Raw genomic sequence first — 9,767 nt, forward strand, 5'->3', positions numbered from 1 at the left:
TAATGTGGGAGGGGTTCCACCAGAGAATTCAAGTACTGATTCTTTAGTATCTTACTATGCTGATGGACGGTGACTCTAATAGGGTATGTGGTAGGTGGGGGACTTGATGATCTGGGGAGTCTACTAACCATAATATTGCTCATATAATTGTTGATTAATGATACTGAAAATAAAACCCGTGTATTCCTGACTAGATAATAATGAGACCCTGAAAAAAAAAAATCAGAGATGTGAGGGTTACAGCAGGGTGAGCTCCTGGCGGGCGTCCCGCCGGTGCCTGCAAGCTGCTGCGCTCTCCCGGTTGGGTTAGCAGGGCTTCCCTGGCCGCCCCCATCAGGCAGCGCGCCGCGGTGACCCCGGGGTTATTTTCCCAAGGCGCCTGCGCGGCGGCCCAGCCATCCCCGGTACCCTGATGCCGCTTCGTTACCGAGCCACAGCCACCGTGGCCCACCTCCGGGGCGACCGCGAGGAACCGCCGGGCTGGGGACCAGCGGGTGCGGGCGCGGGCTCGGGAGGCGCTCGAGGGTAGGCCTCCTGCCTGGCCTCGCTCAGACGAACGCTCCTCCCTCCACAGGAAGCGGCTGCCCGCCGCCGCCTCCACCGCCACTCCCGCGGCCGAAGTTCCCTCAAAGCCTTCATACGGTGCAAAGTGTACAGCCAGCGCGGTGGCCCTGCGAGAGCGGCCGCTGACAGCTCCCCGCGTCCGGTGTGCCCGCCCCTCGCCGCCGCCTGCCTCTGCTCCGTGGCGCCCTCAGCCACGCCCATGCCCACCGCCCGAGCGGCATGCCTGCAGTTGTAAGTTTTTTGTTTTTTTTTTGCATAAGGTTTTTTACTCAGCATGTCTGTGAGATTCAATCATCTTATATTGGTGATTCAGGCCTTTCTATTGATGAGTAGTACTTCATTGTAAGAATAAACCACAGATTTTTTAAAGTCTGTTTTTAGTTTTGCCTATTATGAATAAAGCCTCTCTGAGAAGGTTTGGATATAGGTCTTTTTGTAAGCATAAGCACCCATTTTCATTTGGGTAAAAGCCTACAAGTGGAATTGCTGGACCATAAGGTCAGTATGTTTTTAAGTTTATCCAAAGTGCTGGATCTTTTTCCCAGAAATGGTATACCATTTTACATGCCCACCAGTTTGATCAACAGTTGATGTCTCGCGGTGTCAGTTTGTTAAATTTTAATCATTCTGACGTAATTGTGATGTCACTATGTCATTTAGGTTTGCATTTATTTGATGACTAATGTTGCTGAATGTTTTTCCATGTACTTATTGGCCATTTGTATACCTTGTTTTATGAAACATCTCTTCACTTTTCTCCACTTCTTAATTCAATTTACAATTATTTTTTATTTTGGTATCATTAATCTATAGTTAAATGAAGGACATCATATTTACTAGGCTCCTCCCTTCACCAAGATCTCCCCACATACCCCTTCCCAGTCACTGTCCATCAGCGTAGTAAGTTGCTGTAAAATCACTACTTATCTTCTCTGTGTTGCACAGCTCTCGCCATGCCCCCCCACACTATACATGCTAATCATAATGCCCCCTTTCTTTTTCCCCTTCCTTATCTGTCCCTTCACACCCATCCTCCGCAGTCCCTTTCCCTTTGGTAAAGGTTAGTCCACTCTTGGTTTCTGTGATTCTGCTGCTGTTTTGTTTCTTCAGTTTTTCTTTGTTCTTATACTCCACATATGAGTGAAATCATTTGGTAATTGTCTTTCTCCACTTGGCTTATTTCACTGAGCATAATACCCTCTAGCTCCATCCATGTTGTTTGCAAATGGTAGTATTTGTTTTCTTCTTATGTCTGAATAATATTCCATTGTGTATATGTACCGCATCTTCTTTATTAGTGCATCTACTGATGGACACTTTGCTTGGTTTTGTGAATAGTGCTTTGACAAACGTTGGTGTGCACATGTCTTTTTTAACTGTGCTTCTGCATTCTCTTATGTATGTATGTATGTATTTACTTACCTACTTACTAATTTATTTGTTATTTATTTATCATTAGTCTACAACTCCATGAGTACCATTATGTTTACTAGGCTCTCCCCTACCCCAAGTCCCCCCCACAAACCCCATTACAGTCACTGTCCATCAGCATAGCCAGACACTGTGCAATCACTACTTGTCTCCTCTGTGTTGAACATCTCTCCCCCTTCCCCCACCCCCCACATTATACATGGTAATCATAATACCCCCTTTCTTCTTCCCCACGCTTATCCCTCACTGCCCTCCCATTCTCCCCAGTCTCTTTCCCTTTGGTAACTGTTAGTCCATCCTTGGGTTCTGTGATTCTGCTGCTGTTTTGTTCCTTCACTTTTTCCTTTGTTCTTATATTCCACAGATTGGTGAAATCATTTGGCATTTGTCTTTCTCCACTTGGCTTATTTCACTGAGCATAATACCCTCTAGCTCCATCCATGTTGTTGTAAATGGTAGGATTTGTTTTCTTCTTATGGCTGAATAATATTTCATTGTATATATGTACCACATCTTCTTTATCCATTCATCTACTGATGGACACTTAGGTTGCTTCCATTTCTTGGCTATTGTAAATAGTGCTGCGATAACCATAGGGGTGCATCTGTCTTTTTCAATCTGAGCTTCTGCATTCTTAGGGTAAATTCCTAGAAGTGGAATTCCTGGGTCAAATGGTAAGTCTATTTTGAGCATTGTGAGGAACCTCCATACTGCTTTCCACAGTGGTTGAACTAATTTACATTCCCACCAGCAGTGCAGGAAGGTTCCCCTGTCTCCGAAACCTTGCCAACATGTGTTGGTGTTTGTTTTTGGATGGTAGCCATCCTTACTGGTGTGAGATGATATCTCATTGTGGTTTTAATTTGCATTTCTCTGATGACAAGCGATGTGGAGCATCTTTTCATGTGTCTGTTGGCCATCTGAATTTCTTCTATAGAGAACTGTCTATTCAGCTCCTCTGCCCATTTTTTAATTGGATTTTTTGCTTGTTGATTGTTGAGGTGTGTGAGCTCTTTATAGATTTTGGATGTCAACCCTTTATCAGATCTGTCATTTATGAATATGTTCTCCCATACTGTAGGATACCTTTTTGTTCTATTGATGGTGTCCTTTGCTGTACAGAAGCTTTTCAGCTTGATATAGTCCATTTTGTTCATTTTTGTTTCTGTTTTCCTTGCCCGGGGAGATATGTTCATGAAGAAGTCACTCGTGTTTATGTCCGAGAGATTTTTGCCTATGCTTTTTCCTAAGAGTTTTATGGTTTCATGACTTACATTCCAGTCCTTTATCCATTTTGAATTTACTTTTGTGTATTGGGTTAGACAGCGATCCAGTTTCATTCTCTTACATTTGCTGTCCAGTTTTGCCAGCACCATCTGTCGAAGAGATTTTCATTTCCCCATTGTATGTCCATGGCTCCTTTATCGAATATTCATTGACCATATATGTTTGGGTTAATGTCTGGACTCTCTAATCTGTTCCAATGGTCTGTGGCTCTGTTCTTGTGCCAGTACCAAATTGTCTTGATTACTGTGGCATTGTAGTAGAGCTTGAAGTTGGGGAGTGAGATCACCCCCACTTTACTCTTCTTTCTCAAGATTGCTTTGGCTATTCGGGGTCTTTGGTGTTTCCATATGAATTTTTGAACTATTTATTCCAGTTCGTTGAAGAATGTTGTTGGTAATTTGACAGGAATTGCATCAAACCTGTACATTGCTTTGGGCAGGATGGCCATTTTGACTATATTAAATCTTCCTAGACAAGAGCATGGGATGAGTTTTCATTTGGTGGTGTCCTCTTTAAATTCTCTTAAGAGTGTCTTATAGTTTTCAGTGTTTAGATCTTTCACTTCTTTGGTTAGGTTTATTCCTAGGTATTTTATTCTTTTTGATGCTATTGTGAGTGGAATTGTTTTCCTGATTCCTCTTTCTATTAGTTAAAAAAACACTACAGATTTCTGTGTTTTAATTTTGTATCCTGCAACTTTGCTGAATTCCAGTATTAATTCTGGTAATTTTGGATTGGAGTCTTTATTGTTTTCTATGTACAATATCATGTCATCTGCAAATAATGACAGTTTAACTTCCTCTTTACCAATCTGGATTTCTTGTATTTCTTTGTTTTGTCTAATTGCCATGTCTAGGACCTCCAGTACTATGTTAAATAGCAGTGGGGAGAGTGGGCATCTCTGTCTTGTTCTCGATCTCAGAGGAAAAGCTTTCAGCCTCTCGCTGTTCAGTATGATGTTAGCTGTGGGTTTATCATATATGGCCTTTAATATGTTGAGGTATTTTCCCTCTATGCCCATTTTATTGAAAGTTTTTATCATGAACGGGTGTTGAATTTTGTCGAATGCTTTTTCAGTGTCTATGGAGATGATCATGTGGTTTTTTCCTTCTTTTTGTTGATGCGGTGGATGATGTTGATGGATTTTTAAATGTTGTACCATCCTTACATCCCTGGGATGAATCCCACATGGTCATGGTGTATGATCCTTTTGATATATTTTTGAATTCGGTTTGCTAATATTTTATCGAGTAGTTTTGCATCTACATTCATCAGGGATATTGGTCTGTAATTTTCTTTTTTGGTGGGGTCTTTGCCTGGTTTTGGTATTAGGGTGATGTTGGCTTCATAGAATGAGTTTGGGAGTATTCCCTCCTCTTCTGTTTTTTGGAAAACCTTAAGGAGAATGGGTATTATGTCTTCTCTCTATGTCTGATAAAATTCTGAGGTAAATCCATTCTGGTCTGAGTGTTTTGTTCTTTGGTAGTTTTTTGATTACCACTTCAATTTCCTTGCTGGTAATTGGTTTGTTTAGATTTTGTGTTTCTTCCTTGGTGTGTCTTGGAAGGTTGTATTTTTCTAGGAAGTTGTCCATTTCTCCTATGTTTCCCAGCTTGTTAGCATATAGGTTTTCATAATACTCTCTAATAATTCTTTGTATTTCTGTGGGGTCCGTCGTGATGTTTCCTTTCTCGTTTCTGATTCTGTTCATGTGTGTTGATTCTCTTTTTCTCTTAATAAGTCTGGCTAGAGGCTTATCTATTTTGTTTATTTTCTCAAAGAACCAGCTCTTGGTTTCATTGATTTTTTTCTATTGTTTTATTCTTCTCAATTTTGTTTATTTCTTGTCTGGTCTTTATTATGTCCCTCCTTTTGCTGACTTTAGGCCTCATTTGTTCTTCTTTTTCCAATTTTTATAATTGTGACGTTAGACTATTCATTTGGGTTTCTTCTTCCTTCTTTAAATATGCCTGGATTGCTATATACTTTCCTCTTAAGACTGCTTTCACTGCATCCCACAGGAGTTGGGGCTTTGTGTTGTTGTTGTCATTTATTTCCATACATTGCTGGATCTCCATTATATTTTGGTCATTGATCCATTGACTATTTAAGAGGTTGTTGTTAAGCCTCCATGTGTTTGTGAGCCTTTTTGCGCTCTTTGTACAATTTATTTCTAGTTTTATACCTTTTTGATCTGAAAAGTTGGTTGGTAGGATTTTAATATTTAGGAACTTACTGAGGCTATTTTGGTGGCCTAGTGTGTGGTATTTTCTGGAGAATGTTCCATTTGTACTTGAAAAGAATGTGTATCCTGTTGCTTTTGGGTGTAGAGTTCTATAGATGTCTATTAGGACCATCTGTTCTAGTGTGTTGTTCAGTGCCTCTGTGTCCTTACTTATTTTCTGTCTGGTGGATCTGTCCTTTGGAGTGAATGGTGTGTTGAAGTCTCCTACAATGAATTCATTGCAGTCTATTTCCCTCTTTAGTTCTGTTAGTATTTGCTTCACATATGCTTGTGCTCCTGTGTTGGGTGCATATGTATTTATAATGGTTATATCCTCTTGTTGGACTGAGCCCTTTATCATTATGTAGTGTCCTTCTTTATCTCGTTACTTCCTTTGTTTTGAAGTCTATTTTGTCTGATACTAGTACTGCAACACCTGCTTTTTCTCCCTGTTGTTTGCATGAAATACCTTTTTCCATCCCTTGATTTTTAGTCTGTACATGTCTTTGGGTTTGAGGTGAGTCTCTTGTAAGCAGCATGTAGATGGGTCTATTGTTTTATCCATTCAGTGACTCTATGTCTTTTGATTGATTCATTCAGTCCATTTACATTTAGGGTGATTATCAATAGGTCTGTACTTATTGCCATTTCAGGCTTTAAATCCGTGGTTACCAAAGGTTCCAGGTTACTTTCCTTACTATCTAAGAGTCTAACTTAACTCACTTAGTATGCTGTTACAAACACAATATAAAGATTCTTTTCTATTTCTCCTCCTTTTTCTTGCTCATTCATTCTTTATATACTAGGTATCAAATTGTAACTTTTTGTCTATCCCTTGATTGACTTTTGGGATAGTCAATTTAAGTTTGCATTTGCCTCACAATCAGCTGCTCCACCCTCCCTCCCATGGTTTTACTACTTCTGGTGACAGACAGCTATCCAACCCTAGGAACACTTCCATATATAGCAGTCCTTCCAAAATATACTGCAGAGATGGTTTGTGGGAGGTAAACTCTCTCAGCTTTTGCTTATCTGGAAATTGTTTAATCCCTCCTTCAAATTTAAATGATAGTCTTGCTGGATAAAGTAATCTTGGTTCCAGGACCTTCTGCTTCATGGCATTAAATACATTATGCCCCTCCCTTCTTGCCTGTAAGGTTTCTGCTGAGAAGTCTGATGTTAGCCTGATGGGCTTTCCTTTGTATGTGATCTTATTTCTGCCTATGGCTGCTTTTAACAGTCTGTCCTTATCCTTGATCTTTCCCATTTTAATTACTATGTGTCTTGGTGTTGTCTTCTTTGGGTCCCTTGTGTTGGGAGATCTGTTGATCTCCATGGCCTGAGAGACTATATCCTTCCCCAGATTGGGGAAGTTTTCAGCAACTACCTCCTCAAGGACACTTTCTATCCCTTTCTCTCTCTTCTTCTTCTTCTGGTATCCCTATAATGCGAGTAATGTTCCGCTTGGATTGGTCACACAGTTCTCTCAATATTCTTTCATTTTTCGAGATCCTTTTTTCTCTCTGTGCCTCAGCTTCTCTGTATTCCTCTTCTGTAGTTTCTATGTCATTTATTGTCTCCAGAAAGGCTGTTTTTAATTCTTCATCATTATATATAAGATACTTCTCTTTTTTATATGTTTGGGGGCTTGTTTGGATTTTTAAGTGGTGCTCATTTATTATATTTGAGGCTTCAGGCTATGTTAGCAAGTGTTACAATTTTAGAAATCTTAAAAAAATTTAAATGCCATGTGGTAAGAGAATAATATGTTAAAATGTAGAATCTCAGTATAGAAGTACTGCTTTCCTTTTTAAATAAAGGCTACTGATAATAATTATCACTGTCAACAAACCCTGATACTTATAGAGAGAGCTTACAATCCTCTAAGAATTAGACTAGGCACTTTTTTTCCCATTATCTCCTATAATTCTCACAATAATCTTATGATGTTAGTATTATTATTTTATTATCCCAATTTTATACATTTTGAAACCAACTTTCAGAGTTTAAATAAATTGCCCAAAGTGACGAAGTCTCCAAATTGCATCTTCAGGACCCACTATTGCAGTGGCCAGATGTAAACTACCACATCACGCTGCTTGTCAACGCCTCGACTTCCACTGCCCCACCCAAGTCATGAGAGCTCCTCCTTGGACTTCCGAATATGTAAGCAGATAAGCAAAGATCCACAATCTGGGCACTACCTACCACTGTCCAGATTTATACCATTTGTATTGCTTTCATGCTACTCCTATTAAAATCAACTCTTTTTCCATATATATTATTCATTTCCCAACTCCAGGAAACCCTACCCCTCACCATCTCTACCATTACCTTCTTCCCAACTCAGCCTATTCCAGTCCAGTCCAATCCACCTTAGTTTACTGAGAGTTTTGAACTACTGTTATTCGAATAAAATTACTCCTCCTGATCTGCGGTGCTATGGGGAGAGTGCGAGTGCACCGTCAGTGGTCTGAGCTGCATCCATGGAAGCTGCCAGCTGGGCAGTGGAGTTTGATGGGCTATGCTCAGGTTCCTGACCTCTGTACGGCTTCCGTATACACCAGATGGGATGCACATGAGTAAAGTGATCACATGTTATGGTAGTCTGGGAGAGGACGGGCTGTGCAAATCCGGGCCACACAGAGTCGCATCAAATTTTCTTTTCAACTGCTGTTCTGAAACTTCTCTAGAATGTCCCAGTTCTTTTCTGTACCACTCAGTTGACACCTATGTTTATTATCTCGTGTTGTTGGCACTTTCCCAATGTGTTCATATTATAGCTCACATCTTAAATTAAATATGAAGGGAGAAAAAGAATATTTTGATGTAAATATTTGTTTTTCTAAAACCCACCTGAGTCTAGGTCCACCTCCAGCCCTTTCTACAGATCCCTACTGCCAAGCTCCTTAGCATGATGTACCAGCTCTTTATATTTTAACCCTGGGATTTCCCCTCATCTCTATCATGTTCCCAGTACCCCAAACTTGCCTTTTCCCATCATTTCATGCTTTCTGGGAACTCCAGACCTTTGCACATGCTACTTTCATTGCTTGTGCCACCTCTCTTCCCATGAACTTCCACCCATGTCTTGCCCTGCTTCCCTTCATGTAGAGTGAGAGTACCTCCTCCTCTTGGAAGCCTCTGCTGACTGTTCTGTCCCCTCCACGGGCCATATGTCCCTGAGGACATGCCTCTTGGCACTCTCTATATGCACTTATTACAAAATGCTTCTTATACCATAATGCAAGTGACTGCTCACCTGCCAGTCTCCCCACCTAGGCTGTGAGCTTCTTATGATTTACCTGTCTTCATAGCCCCAGTGTCTGGCACACTGTACACATTCAATACATACTTATGGACGGAAAGGAACTGAAGATAAATATCCCCTGTGAGTGTTTTCCCAGGTTCCTGTTGCATGCCATTCCTAACTTGAAGCTCATTTATTCTAATGAAATCCCAAACTACTCTTAAATAGTTCAAATATTTAGGAAGTTCTATCTCATTTTCACTGTTCAGGTTCATGCATTATAATCTTTATGCATCATTACCTTATGTTTAAATATTTAGAATTCTCAAAACCTCCAAGAAGCTCCTGATAGCTTCTCCTATTACTCAATTGCTCATGAAAGAAAATTTATAGAACACAGAATCAAATTTTCTGTGTACCCTTTTGGTATTTATCCACTGGCTGTAACTTACATTAGTCTCAATCTATGGGAAATGAGTGAAGGCAGAAAAATGAACAGACCAACAGAAAATAGAGCCTATGACTACACAAATGTACACAGCAGCTTATTTGTAAATGCCCCAAATTGGGAACAACTCAAATATTTATCAAGCGAATACACAAACAAGTTGTAGTACATCTGCACCATGGATTACCACTGAGCAATTAAAAAGAAGAAACTAACATATGCAACAGTACAAATGGTCCTCAAGATAATGTTGAGTAAAAGCAGCCAGGCAAAAAAAAATGCACATACTGATTCTACTTTTATAAGATTCTAAAAAATGTGAATTAATCTACAGTGACAGAAAGCAGTTCAGCAGTCCTGGTGTCGGAGAAGGGGGAGGGAAGGGAGGAAGGGATTCCAGAGGGCCAGGAGGAAACTTTTGGAGGTGATGGATGTACGAATATTCTTGACTTGATGAAGGTTTTACAGACATATACATATATCAAAACTCAATTGTACACTTTAAATATGTGCAGTTTATTGTATGTCAGTTATACCTCAACGAATCAGGGAAGGAAGGAAAG

General features: G+C 40.2%; 1 long non-coding RNA gene across 1 annotated transcript; it reads left to right on the forward strand.

Moving 5' to 3' along the window:
* Positions 1-355: 355 nt before the first annotated feature.
* On the forward strand, positions 356-8,231 carry LOC140844438 (uncharacterized). The gene is made up of 3 exons (XR_012122723.1): positions 356-494; positions 575-795; positions 7,560-8,231. It is a non-coding gene; the product is annotated as an uncharacterized lncRNA (long non-coding RNA).
* Positions 8,232-9,767: the final 1,536 nt, after the last annotated feature.

This window comes from Manis javanica, chromosome 1 (assembly GCF_040802235.1).
Source record: "Manis javanica isolate MJ-LG chromosome 1, MJ_LKY, whole genome shotgun sequence".
Lineage (NCBI taxonomy): Eukaryota > Metazoa > Chordata > Mammalia > Pholidota > Manidae > Manis > Manis javanica.